Source organism: Camarhynchus parvulus, chromosome 1A, assembly GCF_901933205.1.
Source record: "Camarhynchus parvulus chromosome 1A, STF_HiC, whole genome shotgun sequence".
Classification (NCBI taxonomy): domain Eukaryota; kingdom Metazoa; phylum Chordata; class Aves; order Passeriformes; family Thraupidae; genus Camarhynchus; species Camarhynchus parvulus.
In genome coordinates this window covers 62580709-62590059 of record NC_044586.1, presented here as the reverse complement: position 1 = coordinate 62590059, position 9351 = coordinate 62580709, and positions in this window count along the sequence as shown.

Genomic DNA, 9351 nt, shown 5'->3' with positions numbered 1-9351 from the left:
TCAGAAGGCAAGTCTCCTCACTTTCCTTCATTCATTTTATTAGGATGAGATTGATCACTGTCAGGGGGTGCATGTTTTATCACAAGATACACAGATACTGCTAAAGTTTGATGCAGCTTGGACTTTGATAAATAGCTAAAAGTGACTTAGATCCAAAATATGAATCATGTGCAAAAATTGGTTAATTAAATATTAATTATTAATAATATATTTTTCACAAATTGAAGCCTCCAGAAATATATTAAAGAATTAATCTATTTTAAGGTCTATAAGGCTGGTTTTATGATGAGTGAAAAATATTTCCTCAACTAATACATTTTGTTCATTATTGGTGTAAGATAGAGAGAGGAGGAGCAAGGGAATAAATGAATGGAATACAAGGCTGCACAGAAGACATATATCTAATTTGGATATTTCAGACTATTCTTTAAACTAGAACGACAACCAGATCTCAGCCACTCTCTTATACCTTCCAGGCAGATGTATTTTTATGCCCATTCAGAACCTCTATGGGATACTGAAATTTTGTGAATACAGGAGCAGGGAGAATTGCACAAACGGCTTGCTGGCCAGACATTTGGCCTGTATGAAAACAGAAGACATGGTAGATGAGGTGATGAACCTCCTCATTATGGAATAAATTCTGAAAATCTATTAATTTTACAACTATGCAAGTTATACTGCAAATGGAGACAAATATCCTTCATATCATGAGGAAAAACTTGCAGAGTGATTTCCTCTATGATTTGTTGCCTATCCTTTGTTTTGGGGCTCACTACACTAGAGATTAAAACAAAATAACATACAGCCATTATCTTTCATGTCAGAGGACAGTCAGTGGTTAATACACTTCAACATAGTGAGTGTAAAAGATAGAAATATCTTTTGAGGGAAGAGTAAATAACAGAGCTCCCACATCACAGTCCTTCTCATCATTTTTCCCTAGGAAAAAAGCCAGGGATTGTTCCTGTGGAGAAGCTTGAAGAAACATTTCTGGCATCAAACAATTCACCTTTTATTAAACAGTATATATTGTCAGTTATAAAATTCCATAAATAACTGTAGAACAGCCAAATGAAAAGGCAAGATAAAACCCAATAAAAAGTGCACGGAAAAGATCTATTTCCAATAGTAGATTGACCAACCTTCCAACTTCCATTTATGGTTTTCAAATAAATAAAAATAGTTAAAAATAATTGTTTTTTCACTCACATTTCTTCAGCACTTGGGAAATTACAGGACAAAGAAAAGCTAAATTTACACAACCTCTACTTATTCGAAGATTACTTAATTTTATCCAGGATAACTCCATTATTCTTTAGAACCAGAAAAAATTATCACAATCAACACAAATTACTTCATGTTAGAATTTCTTCAGATTTTATTCCCCCAGAATTGCTAAAAGATAAAGGCAGATATTGTATCAAAGCACTTCTGAGAAATGGACAAAAAACGTGTTGTGATCTCTGGTCCAATTCATACAGAATAACCCTTTGCTTCTACCCCCATGTGATTTCTTGGACCTTCACACCTGAATTTTTCTAATCTGCTCACTTTACATCTGGAAACTTTTGAGGATTAAGGTTATTTGGTTTGTATATCAGCATTTCTGATCTTTAACTTAGTTTCTGCAGCATCAGATATTGAAATGTGTTTATACATTTCTTCTGGCTTGAAGCTCATTCTGTTCTTCACGGTTATCTTCTCTTGTGCACTTTCCTCTCTGCAGACCCACACTGAAGAACTCTGCCCCTAGCAACTGCTCTTTCTGGAAGTAGGTACTATCCATTCTAATCTCTTGAATTCCAGGGAATTTTGGAAAACCCATGTAGCATTCTGCCAGGGAAAATAGGCCAAACTTTGAGAGCAGATCTGTTGCATCCATCAACCAAATTTACATCAGATAGTTAGTAAATGCTTTTGGAACATGTACATCATGGTTAACCATCTTAGGCTGGTACAAAATATATATCTCATATTAAAAGAATGAGATAAAGCATAGAATTTTCCACAGTAATTTTTGCAGCCTTGCTAGCCCACACACACACACAAAGCAAAAAACAACCCCAGGCTTTATAACTAGTTAGAAATATTTTTCTTTATGATTTTTAAAAATTCATTCTTCCTCTAAAGGTGTAATACCATTAGAATGCATTTCACAACCCAGCAGGTTTATGGCTGCAAAACAGTAGCTACAATTTGTGTGGAAATAGCACTGTGTTAATGTGCTGGATAATATTCAGCATGAATAAGATTACTTAGGCTTCTGGGAGATGAAAAGCTTGATAGGCTGTGAGATATTAATAATACTGCATTTGTTTTGGTGGCTGTGCCAGGTTGCAACAAACTAATTTCAAACCATCTCAGGACATAAAACAGTCTATAAATAAAGATTTAATTATGTAGTACCTGAACTGTGCTTTGCCTATAAAATAGAGACTGTCCAGTCTTAAAATAAAATGCTTTAAAAATGCTACTTTTCAATTTTTAGAACTTTTTCTTTAGGAGAAAAACAGTGTAAAATATTGGTTCAACTTCCTTGTTGCTGCTTTTGAGGAGAGATTCCAAGCAATGGACAACAAGATCTGTCTAGTATTATGTTTTCCTGGTTCTGTGTTCTCTAACGAAATTAAAGAGTTCAGAGTTAGACTGGAATTTGTCTGAAGACCTGGATAGATAATATTCTTGAAGAACATATGGCAACAATATTTCATCAACACTTTTGACAAACTCAGTGTTGGGTTTTAAATACGGTTAAACAGTGCTGTGGGCTTTGATTCAGTTTTAATTTATCTCTTTGTTTCTTCCCAGAGTTTGTGTTGGCTGATGTTTAGTTAAATGAATGACCATGTGTGCACGAGCTGAAGGAAGCTCCTTCCAAGGCCTTTCAGCTACCAATGAATTACCAGCAAGTTATCAATTCATGTCAGTGTGTGTGAGGTTTTCACACCAGGTTCTGACTGTGACCTTGGCATAGGAGAGCAGTAAACTCACCTAATTCACTTAGTTGGTTTTTTCCATTACTACCTTACATGGTGGATGCTGTCCCAATGGGGAATAATATCCTGCAGCCAGGAAATTTTCTGTAAAAAAGGTGCTAGCAAAGACAGCTGAAGCTGTGTTGATCTCTGTCTTCTTTCATCTTTTTTTATCTCACATGATTTATGTGTATAAGAATAATAGATCAAATACTTGAACCTATATTTATAAAATATCTTGGGGTTCTCCAAACCATCCATTATGTCTCTTCTTCGAAGCTGATCTTGCAAAAAAAGTTTCTTCAGTGATAAATAATTCAAAAACTGCTTTTCAGATTATCAATTTCTCTTCATTCTCTTTGACAACTGTTGTTTTGCTTTTGCTAAGTATAATGATGTGTTTACCTTAGAGGTTACATCTTCTGCTTCCTACTATCTGGACCTGAATTTCCAGAGTCTGATGCTCCCGTGTAGTTTTACCTAAGTGAGCTACTCTTATCATCACACATAAGAACAGTATTTAGAACAGTATTTGAAGGGGATTCTAGGTGTATTAGAACTGAGTAATTCAAGTACTGCTATGGGTAACCCCACCCAGGCATGTTGTTACTCCATTTTATTTTCTTTCAGAGACATGGGTAAGCCACAGGACATCTTCTAACCCACTTTTAAACTCTGCCCATCTACTGACATATGCAGCTTTAAGACTTGGTGCTGAGGACTGACAAATACCATTTCAAGGGTTTTCTAACAAAAATCGTGGATCTAGGCTCCATGAGTTCCATTTGTAAGCATTTTAGGAAAGAGGAGCCTAAGTTCTAGAGGACTGCATGAAGTTGTCTTTCTGTCCGTCCCTGGTTTCTAGTAGACTTTATATCTGGCTCCTCCTTTTAAAGTGCCTTGTATAAATTAGAAATCCATTTCTTATTTCTTATGTAGTCACCTCATTGCACTAAAGAAGTAATAATCCAGGATATTAGAAAACACTCTCCAGTTTTCTGTGATATTAGATCACATATTGGCTATGCCTAAATCAGAATGTCCTTTTGTTCTGTATCCCCTTATTATCTAGTATAATTTCTCTCTCAAAATAAATTAAACTTTGCTAGAAAAATCACTCAATGTCTCTTTCTGTCTCCATTGCACAGTATTTGTAATAGAGAAGTCTTTCCTGTTCTTATCAATAGCTTCCTCCTGAGTGCCTTTGTTCCAGGGTTATAAGGTTTAATGAAAGCTAATGCTTCAGGCAGCCATTTACATCTCTCTTGAACACTACAGATTTTGGAGGCAGCCTTTTGAATGAAGATGCTTTGTGCTGTAGTGACTAAATGAACAAAAGGAATTTCCTTTACAGATTAACAACTACTGCAGCATAGGGAAGATTACATCAGGTCTGAGCAGTTTAGCAGTAGTCTGCTATGATATGGGCTTGATAGGACAACAAGATTAAATGGGGGAATAATCCAATTTAGAATTAACTGAAGTCTGCAATATTCTGTTCCAGATAGCCTATTTGAGAAAAAAAACCAAGAAACAAAACAAAAAAACCTAAAGAAACAAAAACCCCATGCCAAATAGAAAGCAACCCCAACACAAAAAACCCCAAACCCAAACAGTAATGTACTGGCTTCCTCAAAACATGTAGAGAATACCCTTTAAGTGGCCAAATGATGTGGAAATTTTCTCTTCAGTCTAGCACCAATCAGTTTTGGTTAGTTTTTGCAATCCTTGTATCACAACTTAAAGGCATCTTATATCTCCCCACTTTTAAGGAGCTCATTTAAAATTTTTAAGATGACAATGAATTTACCAAGTTCCTTGCAGATTTTAGGACCCAGTTTTGTTCTCCAGGGAGCAGCATATTTCAGAAACCCACTTTTTGATCTTATCTTGTGTAGCCTAGTAGGGAGGAACAGGAAGAGGCTGGACATAAGGGGGTTGAGGATCCCTTATCCATCTTTTAGTAGACATTACCCAGAATGTCATAATGAGGAAGGTCTTATTAATTAAACATCAGTTGAATATCTGCAGAGTTATTTGCACTGGAGGAGAAAAATCCAATTTCTTACAACAGCATGAGAAAAGCAATTGACTGCGGTGCTAATATCTGTTGATCTCAGTCTCATCAAGAAGATACATTCTTCAGTGAAGGATGGTAAAAATGATGTCAAGATAATAAAGGTTGCCCAGCCAGACACTGAGATGTGATTATCAGTGTTAAATTGCAGATTTGTGCTATTACAAAATGCAATAGCCCAAATGAGGAAGGAGTAACCATCTGTTGATATTGTTCCTGATAGAAAACTGAGAAGGAGGAATTCATAGGAATTGTTGGAAAAAAACAGGGAGAGAGATAAATATGAATGAAACAGTTCTATGATTTGGGATCCATTGATTTACACCCCCAAGAGAAAAGCCTTGGATGTGGCTGTGGTATGGAGAGTGGGGACAAAGGGCTGGAGTATGCCAAGGAATGGCTTTCTGGGTGAGTGTAATTATCCCCTCAAGCAGAGAGAGAAGTGAATTTTTGAATTTTGTCATTTAATTGTTAAGAAACTCTGGTATCAATATGGTTCTGCTTGACAGCTCCTGTGTGTGTGGTTCAAGAAACTCTATGTGTCAAGGTCTTTTTTAGCAGAGACAAGATCACACAACATTTGTCTCCCTTAACTTCAAGCTATTCTTCCAAATATCTTTGCAAGATTTGCACCACCCACAGCACGTGCAAAACATGTCTTCAGTTTCCAGATCCTGAAGCTGCAAGACTTTCTACTATTATTTCAGACTCTTTACGATATGTTTTGGGTTTTTTTAATCATGCAACAAATATAAATCATCTGGTATAACAATGGGAATGTGATGTTAGGTCTACAGCAGACTGAAGATTTGCGGACAAAACTGAGTGTTTCCCTTTTCTCTTTTACCTAAAGATGGATTTTTTTTCTCGGAATTTTCATAAATAGTAGAGTCTTAGCTGGTTACTGGTACTATCACTATGTTGTTTAAATGCAGCTGATAACCTGCATTAAAGTCAGCAATCTTAGTGCTTTAAATGTTTGACTAGGAAAGGTCATTGTGGAAAATTGCATTTTAAAAAGGTTTTCTGTGGTGTACAGAAGTCCATGCTGGAGCTGTTCTCTTAAAATTCAGATCTTAAAAAATGCGTTGTCTATCCCAAATCTGCTCAGAGAGGTTTATAAACAAGTTGAACTCAGATATTCACTGTGTTGATAGAAACACCAAGGTCAAAACTCAGTGGAAAAACAAATAAAAAAACCTCAAAAAGGACCATTCAGTTGAAATCTCTACTGCAGTTACCTCAATGTTGTTAGGATCAAGCATGACAGAGTGAATTGATTCCCTCAACCCCTGATATGGTGAAAAGCCAGCTCTATAAATAACAGTACCATGAAGGTCAACATTTATATCCAATGTTCATTCACATTTATGTCTAAGAAATAAAGAATTTATTGAAAGAGCAGATGGATATAAATTCCTAATCTCTGACATATTGCTATTATTCCTGCATCAAAAAAAAACCAGTAGTATAAAACTTCATGACTCCTGCTCTTGGTGAAAAAATAGCTGGAAAGCCAAAAGTCAGGAGCCTAATGAATAAACCACCTTTGCCATCATAATTGATTGAGTTTTTTTTTTTTTAATGTGCCCTCTTGCCAACTCCATCATGGAAATGCATCTGTCTAATAAACCTGGGTGTTATTAGACCAGGATTTATTGGACCAAATTTTATTGCAAAGAATTTTTTTTGTGTTTCCCAAGGTCCTGGACAGCTTTACCATGTAGATCAGAAATGTGTCAAAATTACTTGTTTGGGATTGATAATTCTGAAATTTTATACCTTCCTTTCCTTCTTTTAGTCTTCATCTTTCTCTCTTATTAGAAATAAATGAATCCAGGGATTTCAAAATCACTCTCAATGCAAACTACACTACCAAAAATAATATGAAATGCTCTGGCATGTATGAAGCAACTTATTTCAGTTCACAAACTTTCATCAAAATACTCTATTCACTTCTAAATATTGTTTTGAATTGAATGCCAAACATAGAAGATTTGCCAATGCCTTGAATGAAAACAGAATGAGGGAAGGATGTCACAAGTTTTTCCCACTTTTTCCCCATGGTAACTGAAAGTTCTTCATAGTTTGGGAAGAAACAACAGCTTTAGTAGCTCAAATACCTTTTGCCAGTTTACTCATGATGTCATGTCAGGGGACTTCTGTCTCGCTCCTCTTCCACAGAAATTGCTAAAAAGCCACTATACACAGAATCCTTTTAGTTTCTCAATATCTTGAAAATAACAAGATTGGCAGACAATTGACCCCTCATAGATGAGCCCAAATTTAAGGTTAAAAAGCAATTCCCTGTACTCTGAAAAATGCAGTTTATCAAATCTAAGACATACAACTGGCATTTCAGCTGCCAACCTGATAGCTCTTTTCAAGATGATCTTTGTGAAATATAATGGAAAAATCCTTTAGGATGGTGCAAGGTAGATCTACTATGGTTTACTCTCATTGCCTCAAACTAATTGACTTGGTACAGAAAATAAAATCTATTTTTCTGTCATTCTGTCTTGTGTCTTGAAAAGCTAAATCAGAGCAGGATAGATGGAGGCTGTTTGACATTCCTGACAGCACAGTTTGTATTCCATTCAGTCAGTCTCTTAATAATGCCATCAAAAAGCTCTAGGCCACCCAAGCTCCAGCCATAGGAGGGTCTAATACTCAATTTTTTCTTCAGCAGCTAAATCAACATGGGACTTCACAGCCACAAGAACCACAGCCTTACAGCAGCCTGTCATGCTGTGGGAGTCTTATCAAAGTTGCTGTAGCTTAAGTCCATTTTCTTGATCATAGCCTTCAAAGGAGCCCCTCTCCTGAGCAGCTGGATTATGAACACTCCTTTCACATGACAGCCTGAAAAACAAATGAAAGAACAATGTCTGTTGAAAGAAGACATTCTAGTAGACTCTACCATTAAATCTGTGAGCATTTCTTTAAATAAGAGGCATTGGTGTATTAAAAGTCCCTGAGCAATTTCAGCTTTGCTTTTTTTATTAGTTTTATATATTTTTTCCAACTTGAAAATTAGGCTCATTGTGAGCAAGAATGACACAAAAAACAAGTTATAAAGACATTTAGGTATAAATTGTCAATAGTCCTGCATTTTGAAGTCTGGTTTTTGGTGTTTGATTGCTTGGTTTTTTTCGCAGCAGATCTGTGAAGCCAACACATTTAGAAATATAAGCAGATACGTGAGGCCTTAAGGTGTCGTGGTCAAATTCCCAAGATTACCTGAGCAGGCAGTTTTTAACTCTGCGCATCATGGAGTAGAATCATGAAATGCATTTCCTACCTGCAGTTGTATACAAATATCCATATCCTTTATATACTTAGAGAGTAATCAAGATCACATATGATTCTTTTTGTACCTCAACTGCACCTGCATCTTCAAGAGCCCTTTAATGATTATTTTATTTACCATTTATGCAAAAGAATTAATGTAAATGTACTGATGAAAAGCCTGGGTTCCTCTGCTCTTTGGTATGTCAGAAAAGTGGTCATTGCTCTGCAGCAGTGTGCAGAGTCCAGAAAGGAGAACAAAGACAGTGGAACCTCTTCAAGTTTTTCTAAAAATGGCATTGTTAATCCAAGTAAAATGACAGCTGCAACACAGTTTGAAATGTTGCCCTGCAAAGTCTGTTCATTCTGTGAGCCATGCTGTTTAGCTGGTCTTTCCTGGACTGCAGGCCTCAAGCTTTTCCATCCTCTTAAAATTCACTAGGTTTTTCAAGCTTGGAAAATGCCACTTTTATTGTCTGCATCCTTTCAGTGTTTAGAAAAGGAAAGATCCTCTTTTACATGGCTGTGAAATGAAAAAATAATTTCCTATGTTAATCTACCCTAATTATTGTGTGGTATGGACAGAAAGTATTCTTCTAAAAAGGCAAAGAGAGACAGCTTCCTGAAACCAGGGTGAGAACTATACATGTCTGGGGCTACTTTTGGTTTGCCCTGGATCCAGCTGCAAATACTTTGCAGCAAAACCTTCTTTTCCTCGTCATTTGAATGAGATGTGGGACTGGAAATAGGTCCTAGAGCAAGTGATGCACAACTTGGGGATGAAAGTTGGGAAGCTGAGTTCAGTCTTGTAGAAACATCCTTAAATCCAATGAGATTTCCTGACCAAACCTGCTGTGTGACCTTGGCTTCTGCTTGCCCTGCACACTGAATGGGTGTGCAAGAGATGAGACCAAACCAATAAATAATACTGCTAAAGGGCCGCTGTTGAGGAACATGGATAAAGTGAAGGAGAAGGAAACCCATTGCAAGAAGGGAGAGAGAACCTTT